Genomic DNA, 18,276 nt, shown 5'->3' on the forward strand with positions numbered 1-18,276 from the left:
AAGGGAGGTAATGACAGTGGCACGTAAAGTGCCCTCCGCCACACACCGTTGGGTGGCTTGCGGAGTATAAAAGTAGATGTAGATGAGGCCATGAAGGCCAATAATGCCGACCGGCCGCCATGTCATCCTCAGCCCATAGGCATTACTGGATGTGGATATGGAGGGGTATGTGGTCAGTATACCGCTCTCCCGGCCGTATATGTCAGTTTCCGAGACCGCAGCCGCTACTTCTCAATCAAGTAGCTCCTCAGTTTGCCTCACAAGGGCTGAGTGCACCCCGCTTGCCAACAACGCTTGACAGACCGAATGGTCACCCATCCAAGTGCTAGCCCAGCCCGACAGCGCGTAACTTCGGTGATCTGACGGGAACCGGTGTTACCACTGCGGCAAGGCCGTTGGCTTGTCCTATATTATACTGTGGTAAAATTTTCGTACATCTCACGGACTCCTTCTGCTTCTCTAAAGCCTTTGCGTTCACCTTCTGTACTCTCGTACAGGTTTTGCAATTTGCATACCAACTCTCCATCTTTCACAGTATTCGTGAGTGGTTGGCTCTGAGCACTATGGGACTTAACATCTATGGTCATTAGTCCCTTAGAACTTAGAACTACTTAAACCTAACTAACCTAAGGACATCACACAACACCCAGTCATCACGAGGCAGAGAAAATCCCTGACCCCGCCGGGAATCGAACCCGGGGACCCGGGCGTGGGAAGCGAGAATGCTACCGCACGACCACGAGTTGTGGACTATTCGTGAGTGCTTTTGAATTATACGGTGACATGACATACCTTAGACGTGTATCCCATTCGGCGTTATGTGCATTCTCACAGTAACTTAACATTGTCCCAGTCGTTCTATGTATCTATTCAGTCCTACGATGGGCCTGTGAATGAAGATCTTAAAGGAAGTACATGATCACCTGTTATTTGGTCGTAGAGGGTGCAGGGCAACAAACGGAGTGTGGCACCTTCACAGGCAACAGCCGACACAGCTTCTTCAGTCCTTCTGTAAGTCCGACATGACATTCGTAGCGTGGTCTGTAAATAACACATCTAATGCTCCAGACTTCAACATCCAGTCGTGCAACTGTTACAACTTGCTGGTTTGGCATAGCAAACATCTCCACATACTGAGAGAAGTGGTCTGTTATAGTTAATACGAATCGGTCTTCTGCTGGTGTATGAATGAACAGTCCTAGTACATCGATTCCAAGCATTTCAGATGGTTTTGATACTTCCAGTAGCCACTGCAATTGCACCCGCTTATGATTCAAGTATGCCCGCTGTTACACACTGCACGCAATTTCTCAGTATTGATCCACATTCGCTTTCCTTCCTCTCCACGAATATCTCTCTTCCACTCTTTGTTTGTTGCCCTGTACCCTCTGTGACCAGATAACAAGTGATCATGTGCTTCCTTTAAAACCACCTCCTTAAACTCTGCTGGTGCTACCATCCTCGCCCCTAGTTTCCCTGCACAACAGCCCATCACATGCGCTAAGTGGCGACTGCAACCTCTTTTGCTCACAGTCACTGTCAGCAATCTGTGCTGACTGCCATTCTGCAGGAGCAAGACACAGAACGTTTGACATTGCTACCTTCCTGCTTAATGCATCTGCATTAGTGTGCTTCTTCCTTGTCTTGTGAATTACTTCATAATCTGACTTGCTGAGTCTCAGCGCCCATTTTGTCGGCCTGCAAGACGGGTCCTTCAGTTCCAATATTCACTTCAAAGCAGCGTGGTTATTCCCTACTCGAAATTTTCTGATGTATGGATGACATTTCAGATAGTAACACCACAAATGAAGCTCAACACATCCTTCTCTGCCGTTGAGTAGTTCTTCTCCACTGCATGCAGCTGTCTCGACAAATAGGCTACCGTTAATATCATGGATTGAAAAATATCCCAAAGCATGGGTAGATGTGACACACAAAAAAATAAACTCCTTCTGAAAGTCTGGAAATGCTGGAACCAAGCTGGTCGCCAAGACTCTAATTAATTCTTCAAACTCATTCTACTCTCTTCTGTCCACATGGGTATCACACCTTTCCTTAGTAACTACGTGAGTGGTCATGCTGTGTCAACGAACCCTTTCACGTTTATTCTATAATAATTTGAGATCTGCCAGGCACTTTATTGTGAATAGCAGAGTAACCACGTGGAAGTAGATGTAGAAAAAGACTGCAGTTTTTTAATCGACTTAGGCACTGGGAACTCTATAGCTTGCAGTAGCCTCTGGTATTTCCTCACTCTATCTTTATTAATTACATCACGTAAGTACACTAATTCTTGTAATGCAAAATGGACTTCTCTGTATCCAACGTCAGATGCACAGCCCTCAATCTCTCAATTTCTTCAACATTTTCTTCAGATTTAGTTCACGATGCTTCATGTTTTCAGATTAAGGTGATATGATCTTAGTAAACTGGGCGCTGACGCAGTTTCAGACTTCTCAACACACCGGCTAATAACCTCTGAAGCGTTTCAGGAGCATTTTTTAATCAAAATGCTGTTCTTTTGAGCTGATACTGCCGCCATGGCTCCAAAAATGGTCTCTTCAGCTGGACTTCAAGAACATCTGCAATTGATGGTAAGTCCTACTCAGATCCATGTTCAAAAAGTACTGACATTGTCCCAAGCTATCTATGGCCTCAGTAATGTTGGAGATGACATATGCATCTGTTATGGTCTCACTATTGATATTTTGTGTTGAGTCATTGGCGTTGCCGGCAACAAACCCTATGGAGAAATAAATCTTCAAATTCGAACAGTACTGCTCCCAACCTCTCTCTCTCTGACCTTTAGATACTACAATTTCCTACGTAATGCAATCTTAAGGGCGGATTGTGGTTACTTGTATCTCATACTCCTCGTGCACAGCTCGTGTGTACAACTCATGCGCTCAACATTTCTCTTAAAGAAACAAGTTGCTGTGTCCAGTATACTGTTCACTTTCAGAGGGTCTACAACACATTACGCGCCCACAGGTAGATCCGTCTGCACGTGAACCCAGAGCCACTTCCCAGCACCACCTGTCACAATCATGTGAATCTAGCCTTATTGCAGTTGTACATGCTTCAAATAGTTTGTTGAATATGTTAAGACGCACGTAGAAATATGTCTACACTGTCAACAGCTTTCACTATCTCGAATGTCATTCCACTAAATTTTAATTTTAGTACAATGCTGATACAGAAAGTCTAAGTCCATGATCCTGCTGTAGCTCTTGCTTACATGCAGTACTACCTCTACCCAGTATGTAAATTGAACAGATCCTATACGAAAAACTAAGTCTACTCAGCCCATCGGTCTTACACTACGATTCGTGACCACACATAACGTACAGTGTGGTTGGTGCACCGTCTTCAACCCACGCAATCTCTGCGGGTAAATGATACATGCGCCCCTGTGTCCAAAACTTGTACACTTTTGCTCTTACAATTCCTATTACTACACACCACAGCTCTGCTTACATGTTGGTTGCATCCAGTTTTAATGCGGACATCTTGAGATAGACTTTCGTTGTGTCTTGTGTGGAAGTCTGCTTACCACTTCCTCGTCCACCCCCACATCCATTACCATAATTCTGCTGCTCATACGTCCCATTTCCTCTGGTTCCCTGTGGCTAGCGACACTGACACTGTAAATGCCTCTTCTGTCCACACATGTAGAATTTAATGTTCACAAGAAATACCCAACATATGTCTCATATTCCTGTTGACATGTCAGTTTCTTCGTATTCCATCGCTGACATAATAGCAGAGTACAGATCTTTTTGTGCACGTGCAAACAAACCTCTTGACATGTCCGACACCTGTCCCCTCAGAAAAGCAAACAGCGTCCTCTGCTCACCTTCTTGCAGCAAAACTGCGTTTGCTTCATCACTAAGCCAGAACTCGCAAGTGTGTTCGCTACATTTCCTTATCCTCTTCGTGAATCCCCATTCTTGACAGCAAACTACGGTGCCCCCAAGTGCAGGGCGTGAGGGCTAGCAGGTAGGATCCTGCCAGCGGGTTGTGGAGGCGAGATGAGAGCGCAGGAGGCCCAGACAAAGGCGGCTACAATGTAACAAGTTCCTTTATTGACGCATCTGCGCTGCTTGATACACTGGGTTGATGGACGGCTGGCTGCTGAATTCTGCTGGGCCGGCTGCCTGCACACCTCCACTGAGTGCCAGCGACCTTGTTAGGTAAGTCGGATGCACGAACTCCACGCCAAATGCGTGCTCTCTGTGGTGGTATATATCGGTTCCGGCCCTAGTCGACGCCTCGGCTGCATCATGATCACCACGTGGATACGCCAGTCTCACGACTGTGGACGATGGCTAGTGTACACAGAGTGGGACGCGCTGCCTCCTAGGCAGAAGTCAGCCTTGCTGCTGAAAATGACCTCGGAGGGTCAGCTGCGCCGTGGCACTAAGTCGAGATGGGGATAGAATGGTTGCTCTGCCGGGGCCTCGAACCAGTCACTTAAGAAAGGCAAGTCTTTTTAGTATATCAACCAGGTTCCTTTCAGAGTATGCAGACACAATAGCGCCTTTCTTAGCAATCATATACAACCGCTCACTTGACGAAAGGTCTGTTGCTAAAGACTGGAAAGTAGCACAGATCACATCAATATTCAAGAAGGAAATAGGAGTAACCCATTGAATTACAGACCCATATCACTGACCTCAATTTGCAGTAGGATTTTGGAGCTTTCTGTGAAGGGTTCACCACCCTGCTGGAGCAAATGTAATTTCGATTTATTGCTCACGCGCTGCCTGCGACAGAAAATATTTTTGCTGAAATAGAGTCGCAGGTCAGAGCAGTCTCGGCAGGTGTTGCAACAACTGCCGAGACGGCTCTGACCTGCGACTCTATTGCAGCAAAGATATTTTCTGTCGCAGGCAGCGCGCGAGCAATACATCGAAATTACATTTGCTCCAGCAGGATGGTGAACCCCTTACAATACACTGAACTCGAACATTATGAATCACCTTGAAGAAAATGACTTATTGATATATAACCAACACGGATTCAGAAAATATCGTTCTTGTGCAACACAGCTAGCTATTTATTCCCATGAAGTAATGAGTGCTGTCGACAACTCAGATCGATTCCATATTCCTAGATTTCCAGAACACTTTTGATACCGTTCCTCACAAGCGACTATTAATCAAATTGCGTGAATATTGAGTATCGTCTTAGTTGTGTGACTGGATTCGTGATTTCCTTTCAGAGAGGTTCGTAGTGATAGACGGTAAATCATCGAGTAGAACAGAAGCGATATCTGGCGTTCCGCAAGGTAGTGTCATAGGCCCTCTGCCGTTCCTGATTTACGTAAATTATCTAGGTGATAATCTGAAGAGTCCCCATCAAACGATCAATTCCAATTATAAAATGATCTAGAGAGAATTTCTGTATGGTTCGAAAAGTGGTTCAAAATGGTTCAAATGGCTCTGGGCACTATGGGACTTAACATCTGAGGTCATCAGTCCTCTAGAACTTAGAACTACTTAAACCTAACTAACCTAAGGACATCACACACATCCATGCCCGAGGCAGGATTCGAACCTGCGACCGTAGCAGTGGAGCGGTTCCGGACAGAAGCTCCTAGAACCCCTCCGCCACCGCGGCCGGCTCGAAAAGTGGCAATTGGCACTAAACAAAGAAAAGTACGTGGTCATCCACATGGGTACTAAAAGAAATCCGATAAAATTTGGGTATACGATAAATCGCACATATTTAAGGGCTGTCAATTCGACTAAATACCTGGGAATTACAATTACGAGCAACTTAAATTCGAAATTCCACATAGATAATATTGTGGGGAAGGCAAAACAAAGACTGCGCTTTGTTAGCACAACACTTCGAAGATGAGACAGATCCACTAGAGAGACAGCCTACATTACACTTGTCCGTCCTCTGCTGGAATACTGCTGCGCGATATGGGATCCTTACCAGGTAGGATTGACGGAGGACATCGAAAAGTGCAAAGAAGAGCAGCTCGTTTCGTGTTATCGCGTAATATGGGTGAGAGTGGCACTGATATGATACGCGAGTTGGGGTGGCAGTCACTGAAACAAATGCGGTTTTCTTTGTGGCGAGATCTATTTACGATATTTTAGTCACCAACTTTCTCTTCCGAATGCGAAAATATTTTGTTGACACCCACCTACGTAGGGAGAAATGATCATCATAATAAAATAAGAGAAATAAGAGCTCGAACGGAGAGATTTAGGTGTTCCTTTTTCCCACGTGCCATTCGAGAGTGGAATGGTAGAGAAGTAGTATGAAAATGGTTCGATGAACCCTCTGCCAGGCACTTTAGTGTGAATTGCAGAGTAACCATGTAGATGTGGATGTAGATGTACTGGCAGGTCCACGTGGCGTCCTCGTCCAGTGCAACCTCATTCTCCCGTTTGGGCAGCGAGGATCAGAATAATTCTGTTACAAAAAAGGACGGTAATTACAGTGGCCGTGCGGTTCTAGGCGCTACAGTCTGGAACCGCGAGACCGCTACAGTCGCAGGTTCGAATCCTGTCTCGGGCATGGATGTGTGTCATGTCCTTAGGTTAGTTAGGTTTAAGTAGTTCTAAGTTCTAGGGGACTGATGACCTCAGTAGTTAAGTCCCATAGTGCTCAGAGCCATTTGAAACATTTTTAATTACAGTCGGCAGCGGCACGCGTATTGTGCATACGCATCACAACCAGTGAAGTACTCTAAAACACTACTGCCAGCCGCGCGGGATTAGCCGAGCGGTCTGAGGCGCTGCAGTCATGGACTGTGCGGATGGTCTCGGCGGAGGTTCGAGTCCTCCCTCGGGCATGGGTGTGTGTGTTTGTCCTTAGGACAATTTAGCTTAAATAGTGCGTAAGCTTAGGGACTGATGACCTTAGCAGTCCCATAGGATTTCACACACTCTTTTTTTAACTACTGCCACTCTCAGTGTGGCAAGCTGCCTTGAACCTTTCTCCACTCGTCTGCACACTACCGCTGAGTTTGCTGCTTCAGCAAGCTAACCTGCCTCGCAACATGGCGCTGGGCTTGTTGAATTATTACAGTGACAACAATCCGTACAAGATCGCTGTCAACGCTGCTGCCATACACCGCTAAGGCTCAAACTAATACTCCCATACATGGTCGTTAATGGCTGAATCTCCTCTTGAAAGCGAATCCATTGACCATAACCAATGTTGGGCTGGGGATCCATTATTACATACATGAAATGTATCTGCAGTTGCAAATAAGGATAACCATAAACTGCATAATGGAATGGCGGCAGTCAAAATATGTGCCGGACTGGGACCCAAACCCGTATTTACCGATTATCGCGTGCAGCCGCCTTACCATTTGGCTACCCGAGCACGACTCACAGCCATATGTTTTCACCTAAGTGTCTATAACCTGCACGTACGTTCATAATGTATATTCCGGTACAGGAGTGAAAGTTAATTGAAAGACATTAGACCAGTGTCGGCGGATAAGTACGATACTGCACTACCTGTCTTGTTCAGAAGTACTATGAGCTGCTCCTTCGGATATGCAAGCATGGTTGAAGGAACAGGCCCTGCAGCGACTGCAGTCGTTACGAAGTACATGAAATATATTTGCGGCTGCAAAAAACCGCCAGCAGGAATGACGACATTAGGCAATCCGAGCACGTCCTTCGCTATGTCGTCAACAAGGTGTTTACAGTATGCATTTGTACATTCATTATGTATATTTCCATACATGGGACATGTTTTAAATGCAAGTCGTCCGTCCAGTGTCGGCTAATAAATACGTTATTTCAGTGCCTGTGATGTTCATGCATGCTTGTCCCAAGGAACACTGCATCGTACGTCTGAAAAACACAGCCACTGGAATAGTGAATAATACACTAGTGGCCATTGAAATTGCTACACCATGAAGACAACGTGCTACAGACGCGAAATTTAACCGACAGGAAGAAGATGCTGTGACATGCAAATGATTAGCTTTTCAGAGCATTCACATAAGGTTGGCGCCGGTGGCGACACCTACAACGTACTGACATGAGGAAAGTTTCCAACCGATATCTCATACACAAACAGCAGTTGACCGGTGTTGCCTGGTGAAACGTTGTTGAGATGCCTCGTGTAAGGGGGAGAAATGCGTACCATCACGTTTCCGACTTTGATAAAGGTCGGATTGTAGCCTATCGCGATTGCGGGTTATCGTATCGCGACAATGTTGCTCGCGTTGGTCTAGAGCCAATGACTGTTAGCAGAATATGAAATCGGCGGGTTCAGGAGGGTAATACGAAATGCCGTGCTGGATCCCAACGGCCTCGTATAACTAGCAGTCGGGATGTCAGGCATCTTATCCGCATGGCTGTAACGGATCGTGCAGCCACGTCTCGATCCCTGAGTCAACAGATGGGGACGTTTGCAAGACAACAACCATCTGCACGAATAGTTCGACGACGTTTGCAGCAGCATGGGCTATCAGCTCGGAGACCATGGCTGCGGTTACCCTTGACGCTGCATCACAGACAGGAGCGCCTGCGATGGTGTACTCAACGACGAACCTGGGTGCACGAATGTCAAAACGTCATTTTTTCGGATGAATCCAGGTTCTGTTTACAGCATCATGAAGGTCGCATCCGTGTTTGGCGACATCGCGGTGAACGCAAATTGGAAGGGTGTATTCGTCATCGCCGTACTGGCGTATCACTCGATGTGATGGTAAGGGGGGGGGGGGGGGCATTGGTTACACGTCTCGGTCATCTCTTGTTCGCATTGACGGCACTTTGAACAGTGGACGTTACATTTCAGATGTGTTACGACCCGTGGCTCTACCCTTCATTCGCGCCCTGCGAAACCCTAGATTTCAGCAGGATAATGCACGACCGCATGTTGCAGGTTCTGTACGGAGCTTTCTAGATACAGAAAATGTTCAACTGCTGCCCTGGCCAGCACATTCTCCAGATCTCTCTCTAATTGAGTTCTGGTCAATGATGGCCCAGCAATTGGTTCGTCACAATACTCCAGTCACTCATTACTCTTGATGAACTGTGGTATCGTGTTGAAGCTGTATGGGCAGCTGTACCTGTTCACGCCATCCAAGCTCTGTTCGATCAATGCCCAGGCGTATGAAGCCCGTTATTACGGTTAGAGGTGGTTGTTCTGGGTACTGATCTCTCAGGATCTTTGCACCCAAATTGTGTGAATATGTAATCTCATGTCAGTTCTACTATGATATATTTGTCCAATGAATAGCCGTTTATCATCTTCATCTCTTCTTGGTGTAGCAGTTTTAATGGCCAGTAGTGTATATTGAACAGCAGACGGTTGGAGTTTCTCTACCTTCACAAAGAAACTGACAAAGACCTAGACAGATAGTGTAGTACGATAGAGAACTAATAACTGACACCTCAATTCGGATCTCAGTGGGTCCAGAATGCCCAATTGGGGGATTGTCGTGCCACGAGAACGCGTTTTATTTCATCTTCATGGACATCATTCAGCATTGGATGATTCGAGACTGGAACTATTATATTATTCCAAGAGACTATTTGGTGTTGGGAAAATTTCTGCAACATTGTGTAAGTGTGGTCAGTTAACTTTCTTTCTTTTTTTTATTTTAGAGGCTTATCAGTTATCTTTTAGCACTATGGTATTTTAATGTGCGAATACGTCATATGACAGCTAACAGTGTAAACAAAGAGTCGTCGGGGTGTACTGTCTACTTCGAATTGTTGGTAGACATAAGATTCCACTTTCTATTCAACTTGTACGCAAGAAGTTGCGCAATAATAGCTATACTTTCCTACAATTATCTTATTCATTTCTCATTATACGGTTTTCGTTGAAACTGCAGCATATAGTCGCATATAGCCTGTTGTCCTTCCGTATCCTCTAATTCTGTAATGTGGTCCTCTTTCTACACGAAAGCTGACCTTTCATTTCAATGTTATTTACAGCCAACAAAGTATTCCGAAGAGTTCAATTTATGGTAATAGCGGAACTCTATTATTTGGAAAGGTGTAGGCACTCCTCGGATCGGTAGTCTGCACATCGGATCAATGCTTTGTCACGAATACGGAAAGGTTTTAAGGGTCCTGCTATGCATCACATTGGTCTGAGAGTGGTCTTCGGAGACGCTCGAAGTCGGTTCCAGTCACTGCGTGGATATGTCATGAAGTAAACTAAAAAATAGCTGCAAAACAGGAAAAAATAATACTCGGAGTGAGGTATTTACCTCAGGTTTTTCATGGATATGGATGGAAGCTTGTATCTTTGCAGTATTAGATAAGGATTAATTTCGTTGAATAAGATAACTGATTTCATAGGTTATCTCGTAACTACTATAGATTTTTTTAACACAGACATATGCCCCTTTTTGAGCCATCGGTCTTGCGCTGGGTTTAATGTTGCCTCTCATGAATTTCTCTCCTGTGCCAACCTCTTCATCTCAGAGTAGCATTTACGTTCAAGTTCCTGAGTTATTTGTTGAATGTATTCAAATATCTATCTTTCCCTATAGTTTTTACCCTCTACAGGATATTCCTTGATATGTCAACACATACTCTATGAAACTGTCCCTTCTTCTTGTCAATGTTTTCCAAATGTTCCTCTCCTCACCAATTCTGCGGAGAATCTCGTCTTTCCTCATCTTATCAGTCTATCTGATTCTCAACATCACAAACCATAGCATTACAAACCAAACTCTTCGATTCTCTTCCTTTCCTTTTTTCCAAAAGTACATGATTCACTACTATGAAGTGATGTGTTCCAAATAAACGTTCGTAGAAATTTCTTCCTGTGATTAAGGCCGATGTTTGATCCTGGCGGACTTCTCTTGACCAGGAATGCCCTCTTTGCCTGTGATAATCTATTTTTTATATCCCCTTGCTTCGTCTGTCATGTGTTATTTTGCTTCCATGGTAACGCAATTCCCTTACTTCGTCTAACGCTTGGCCCCCAATTTTGATGTTAAGTTTCTTGGTAATCTCATAATCTCATTTCCGTTACTATTTATTACTTTCGCCTTTCTTCGGTTTACTCCCAATCCATATTTCGTACTCATTAGTCTGTTCATTCAGTTCGATAGTCCTGTAATCTTTCTCACTTTCTTTGAGAATAGCTATGTCATCAGCGAATCCTATTATTGATATCCCTTCACCTTAAATTTTAATCTCATTCCTGAACCTTTCTATTATTTCTGTCATTATTCCATCGATGTATAGACTGAAAAGCCGGAGTGGTACACTACATCCCTGTCTCATATCATTCCTAGAGCATTCGTTGTTGGTCTTTCACTCTTATTTTTCCCTCTTGGCTCTTGTGCATGTTGAATATTCCTCGTCTTTCCCTATAGCTTACGCCTATTTCCCTGATATTCGTATATCTTGTACAATTTCACATTACAGGACGCTACCTTCAGATCGACAACTCTTATAAAAGTTTAGCAATTCCATTCACAGCGATGGGTAGTCAAGGCACCCTATAAAATCGTTTTCATTTTTCTTGTCTTGCTTGCATTAGCAAGCGCTACGTCAGAACCTCCTCTCTGCTGCTTTTACCTTTCCTAAACTCAAATTGATCGTCATCTGTTGTTCTTGTGGTCTTCAGTCCAGAGACTGGTTTGATGCAGCTCTCCATGCTACTCTATCCTGTGCAAGGTTCTTCATCTCCCAGTACCTACTGCAACCTACATCCTTCTGAATCTGTTTAGTGTATTCATCTCTTGGTCTCCCTCTGCGAATTTTACCCTCCACGCTGCGCTCCAGTACTAAACTGGTGATCCCTTGATGCCTCAGAATATGTCCTACCAACCGATCCCTTCTTCTGGTCAAGTTGTGCCACAAATTTCTCTTCTCTCCAATTCTATTCAATACCTCCTCCTTAGTTATGTGATTTACCCATCTAATCTTCAGCATTTTTCTGTAGCACCACATTTCGAAAGCTTCTATTCCCTTCTTGTTCAAACTATTTATCGTCCATGTTTCACTTCCATACATGGCTACACTCCATACAAATATTTTCAGAAACGACTTCCTGACACTTAAATCAATACTCTATGTTAACAAATTTCTATTCTTCAGAAATGCTTTCCTTGCCATTGCCAGTCTACATTTTATATCCTCTCTACTTCGACCATCATCAGTTATTTCGTTCCCCAAATAGGAATACTCATTTACTACTTTAAGCGTCTCATTTCCTAATCTAATTCCCGCAGCATCACCCAACTTAACTCGACTACAATCCATTATTCTCGCTTTGCTTTTCTTGAGGTTCATCTTATATCCTCCTTTCAAGACCATGTCCATTCCGTTCAGCTACTCTTCCAGCTCCTTTGCTGTCTCTGACAGAATTACAGTGTCACCGGCGAACCACAAAATTTTTATTTCTTCTCCATGGATTTTAATTCCTACTCCAAATTTTTCTTTTCTTTTCTTTACTGCTTGCTCAATATACAGAATGAATAACATCGGGGAGAGGCTACAACCCTGTCTCACTCCCTTCCCAACCACTTCTTCCCTTTCATGTACCTCGACTGTTATAACTGCCATCTGGGTTCTGTACAAATTGTAAATAGCCTTTCGCTCTCTGTATTTTACCGCTGCCACCTTTAGAATTTGAAAGAGAGTATTCCAGTCAACATTGTCAAAAGCTTTCTCTAAGTCTACAAATGCTAGAAACGTAGGTTTGCCTTTCCTTAATCTATTTTCTAAGATAAGTCGTAGGGTCAGTATTGCCTCACGTGTTCCAACATTTCTACGGAATCCAAACGGATCTTCCTCGAGGTCGGCTTCTACCAGTTTTTTCCATTCGTCTATAAAGAATTCGTGTTAATATTTTTGCAGCAGTGGCTTATTAATCTGATAGTTCGGTAATTTTCAGATCTGTCAACACCTGTTTTGTGTCGGATTGGAATTATTATATTCTTCTTGAAGTCTGAGGATATTTCACCTGTCGCATACATCTTGCTCACCAGATGGTAGAGTTTTGTCAGGACTGGCTACTCCTGGGGCCTCGTTTCGACTTAGGTCTTTCAGTGCTCTGTCAAACTCTTCACGCAGTATCATATCTCCCATTTCATCTTCATCTACATTCTCTCCATTTCTATAATATTGTCCTTAAGAACATCGCCCTTGAATAGACCCTCTATATACTCCTTCCACCTTTCTGCTTTCCCTTCTTTGCTTAGAACTGGGTTTCCATCTGAGCTCTTGATATTCATGTAAGTAGTTCTCTTTTCTCCAAAGGTCTCTTTAATTTTCCTGTAGGCCATATCTATCTTACCCCAAGTGAGATAAGCCTCTACATCCTTACATTTGTCCTCTAGCCATCCCTGCTTAGCCATTTTGCACTTCCTGTCGATCTCATTTTGAGACGTTTGCATTCCTTTTGGCCAGCTTCATTTACTGCATTCTTATATTTTCTCCTTTTATCAATTAAATTCAATATCTCTTCAGTTACCCAAGGATTTCTACTAGCCCTGGTTTTTTTACCTTCTTGATCCTCTGCTACCTTTACTATTTCCTCTCTCAAAGCTACCCATTCTTCTTCTACTGTATTTCTTTTCCCTTTCTTTCGTCATCTAACAGATCCTTAATTTGCTTTTCATTCTTATATGTATTTTTCTTGCAAGCGACTTGGATGTAAAAGTTGTTAAACATTGAGCGATAGCTATAACAGTTATCTGCCCTTAATAATTACGGGGTTTCTTGGATGATATTTTTCTGAAAGTGTGATGGTGTGTCTTCAGTTTCATAGATTTACAAACCAACCTGAATGGTCGTTTAGTTGCAACATTGTCCAGTGATTTTCGAAATTTGTATGGAATATCGTCTGTGTTTCCCGCCTTATTTAATCTCAAGTCTTCCAAAGGTGTGTTAAGCTCTGACTCTGTCATTTAGTCCACTGTGTCTTCCATATCGACTGCGATTATTTCTACTGGCACATCATCGAACAGCTCTTCCCCCCTCATCGAATGATCATTATACTCTTTCCACCGACCTGCTTTCCCAACCCCTCCCCCACTGAGTTTAACAGTGGTATTCCTCTTGCAGTCTTCTTGTTGATGTCTCTGCTGTCTCTGCTTTTAATTACACCGATGGTTAATTTTTTTCTACATGCTGAATCAGTCCTTCAGAGGATCAGTTTTTCTTCTGTTTCTTCGGATTTATCTTGCAGCTATTTCGCTTTTCCTTCCCTGTACTTCCTGTTTATTTCACTATTAAGTGCCTGACTTTTGCTGAACATTTTTGTACTTCCTTTTTTCGTCGATAATCTGAAGTACTTTTTTCATTACCCAAGGTTTATTTGCAGTTATGTTCCTTGTACACATGGTTATCTGTCAGACTTCTGTGATTTCCCTTTGTAGACATGTCCATTTCTCTTCAACTGACCTGCTTATTGCAATATTCACTATCGAAATATCTATACCAGTAGAGTACTTCAAACACATTTCCTCAGCACCTCAGTACCCAATTTCTTTCCACATAGATTATTCTACGTCGTTTATTGTAAAGTTCTTTGTTGTGATTTGTAAAATGCGCATTATTGCAATAATTTTAAAAATGTGTAATTTAATCGCGTGTTTTTAATAGTTATCTGATGACCAGCTCTTCCGTAAAATTGTCTAACGGCTTCTACACTAAATTATCATATAGCTATTTATTTTTAACAAATGAGATAACAATTTTCATTCAATATACCCCATTTGATTCCAAATGGTGATTAAAGAGAATTAAAACGTCAATCCCCTTTTGACGGAAACTCATTTATAAAGCGCTGCCTAGCAGTGACTACTTAGGATATACATTCTTACTATGAACTCACACATAAAAATACATATAAAACTGACCTAGGAAAACACTTTTGAAACGTGCGGCCCTGTTTCAAACAATTAACTTAGTGGAAACTACTGTGGACGTTACACAATGCATTACAGTGCCTTGTGAAATCTCCTGTTTGAATTTACTATTAGTGATTTTCTAAAAATATTGTACTCTGTTGTAATGTAAATAGGATTACATCTACAGTTTTCAATAACAATTCTTTGACGAATAGCAAACCGAATTAATCACTTTTGCAATCCTACAGTCCAAGAAAAGAGTGAGGCCCTTTAGCCATTCTTGCTTGAATAGCCTAGCTGTAATAATAAGATAATGTTATCTTTCTTGCGAAGACGGTTGTCACAATTACAAAATTTAAATTTCATGTGATTTCCTTTCAGTCACCATTTACTGCCCTTGATTACTATTGTGATGTAATTGTAACCGTAGTTGGTTTTAAATCTCCAATCAAGAAGTCAACACAAATCTGAAACAATGCTGAAAAGTAATTTCGGATTAAAAGAAGGATTAATTTTGCCTGACACAAAATGAATTTTCAGCACAAGTCACTTCCAATAACCGAAATTTTTAATGGATTGAGAGATACCACTTGTGACAGTTACTTTTACTTTGGGTAGGTGCCACATTGTCATGGGGACACACATTGTGTTCCATGCACTGTTAAAGAATAAACTTTCTGAACAGAGAGTATTACACTATACGCAGCGTTTAGACAGCAGTCCATGTAGGTAAGTCAATATCGAACAGAAAGGATAACTTCCAGTAATCGTTTCACTTTGTACAACATGTCGATAGAATTGAATTTCACGTGTGTCAAGCCTTTACAAGAACCATTAACGTGCGAACTCATTCACTTATCCTTAAGCTCCGTTCTGCTATACACTGTACTCGCTAATCTCTCCGAACTTTTGCGTAATTTTATACCATTATGTCGAGTCATACTTCGAGCACCTCTGTCCATCAGGCGAGACATACCCACACTCATTTCAGAGCCCGAGTCACGAATTAATCCCTTAAACTCTGATATCCATGGTGCTTATTACTATGAACCATGGTATTGACATAAAAGTGATTTTCAGCAAAAAAATCTTTTACAGAATTACAAAAGTTCAACACAAACTTCTCACGTACTATATCTCAAGTTTATTGCAGTGTTTTTGACTTACACTACTGGCCTTTAAAATTGTTACACCAAGAAGAAATGCAGATGATAAACGGGTATTCAGTGGACAAATATATTATACCAGAACTGACATGTGATTACATTTTCACACAATTAGAGTGCATAGATCCTGAGAAATCAGTACCCAGAACAACCACCTCTGACCGTAATAACGGCCTTGATACGCCTGAGCATTGAGTGAAACAGAGCTTGGATGGCGTGTACAGGTACAGCTGCACATGCAGCTTCAACTCGATACCACAGTTCATCAAGAGTAGTGACTCGCGTATCGTGACGAGCCAGTTGCTCGGCCACTATTGACCAGACGCTTTCAATTGGTGAGAGATCTGGAGAATGTACTGGCCAGGGCAGTAGTCGAACATTTTCTGTATCCAGAAAGGTCCCACAGGACCTGCAACATGCGGTCGTGCATTATCCTGCTGAAATGTAGGGTTTCACAGGGATCGAATGAAGGGTAGAGCCACGGTTCGTAACACATCTGAAATGTAACGTCCACTGTTCAAAGTGCCGTCAATAAGAAGAAGAGGTGACCGAGACGCGTAACCAATGGCACCCCATACCATCTCGCCGGGTGATACGGCAGTTTGGCGATGACGAATACACGCTTCCAATGTGCGTTCAGCGCGATATCGTCAAACAAGGATGCGACCATCATGATACTGTAAACAGATCCTGGATTCATCCGAAAAAATGACGTTTTGACATTCGTGCACGCAGGTTCGTCGTTGAGTACACCATTGCAGGCGATCCTGTCTGTGATGCAGCGTCAAGGGTAACCGCTGCTAAGGTCTCCGAGCTGATAGTCCATGCTGCTGCAAACGTCATCGAACTGTTCGTTCAGATGGTTGTTGTTTTGTAAACGTCCCCATCTGTTGACTTAGGAATCGAGACGTGGCTGCACGATCCGTTACAGCCATGCGGATAAGATGCCTCTCATCTCGACTGCTAGTGATACGAGGTCATTGGGATCCAGCACGGCGTTCCATATTACCCTCCTGAACCCACCGATTTCATATTCTGCTAACAGTCATTGGATGTCGTCCAACGCGAGCAGAAATGTCGCGACACGATAAACCGCAATCGCGATAGGCTACAATCCGACCTTTATCAAAGCCGGAAACGTGATGGTATGCATGTCTCCTCCTTACCCGAGGCATCACAAGAACGTTCCACCAGTCAACGCCGGTCAACTGCTGTTTGTGTATGAGAAATCGGTTGGTAACTTTCCTCGTGTCAGCACGTTGTAGGTGTCGCCATCGGCACCAAGCTTGTGTGAATGCTCTGAAAAGCCAATCATTTGCATATCGCAGCATCTTCTTCCTGTCGGTTATACTCCGCGTCTGTTGCACGTCATCTTCGTGGTGTAGCAATTTTAATGGCCAGTGGTGTACAGAAAGTAAGTTACAACCAATAAATATGTATTATGAAATTTATTATTTTACCTACAATCAGATGGCAGGCTTGTACTTATAAGCAGCATTAGGTAAAAAGTTGCTCTAGCCCTAACAGATGGCATTAGATAGCACTTTTTGGCTTACATCCAAGATGATAGTTCGTCCAAGCCTTACAGATGTAGAAAGTACGGTAAAAACAGCGAAACATATTATATGTTCTATTGTACAGTGTACTGTAATGTTACAGGATGCGTCATAAAGAGACCTTGCATGGGGGCTTAATTATATATAATGAATGCAAATACTTTTCTATTTTTAGTAGCTGACTGTCCGGTTACGCAGTCTCGTAACCGGTTGGCCCTGATTAGTTTTACTCCGCAATCTGACTGCATAGAATAACAACAAAGAATGAAAGGAAATTTCCGTTAACACAATTAATTAATTAAGTCCCCAGCAACTATGAAAGCTACGAAACAACAAGGCACAAGTGTCGCTGTTCTGTGTGTGGAACTGAGATTCAACGTACACATCTGGCAAGGTTAATCCTCAGTACGACAAGATATTTTAAATACCATTTATACTGAAGTAATTAAAAAAAACAGAAATACTATAATTGCACATAGAAACCAGAAATACAGTCTAATACAAGAACACGAGCCAGATGCTTTGTTGACTGAACCTGTGACCAAGAGGCATTATTGTTTAAGACATTGCAATAATGAAAAAAAAGGAATTTTTTACCTTCATATATATTGACGAAAAGCACACTCTGATCATTACAGCATCCCCAATCCTACAACATCTGGTGTCTAGCCCATCAAAACAATACTACAACTTCTGAACAAGCACTCACTACCGCAACTTCTCAACTACGACTCGCTAC

At 42.9% G+C, this 18,276-nt stretch overlaps 1 pseudogene; it reads right to left on the reverse strand.

Annotated features, from left to right (window-relative positions):
* Positions 1-282: 282 nt before the first annotated feature.
* On the reverse strand, positions 283-400 carry LOC126485460 (5S ribosomal RNA; annotated as a pseudogene).
* Positions 401-18,276: the final 17,876 nt, after the last annotated feature.

This window comes from Schistocerca serialis, chromosome 6 (assembly GCF_023864345.2).
Source record: "Schistocerca serialis cubense isolate TAMUIC-IGC-003099 chromosome 6, iqSchSeri2.2, whole genome shotgun sequence".
Lineage (NCBI taxonomy): Eukaryota > Metazoa > Arthropoda > Insecta > Orthoptera > Acrididae > Schistocerca > Schistocerca serialis.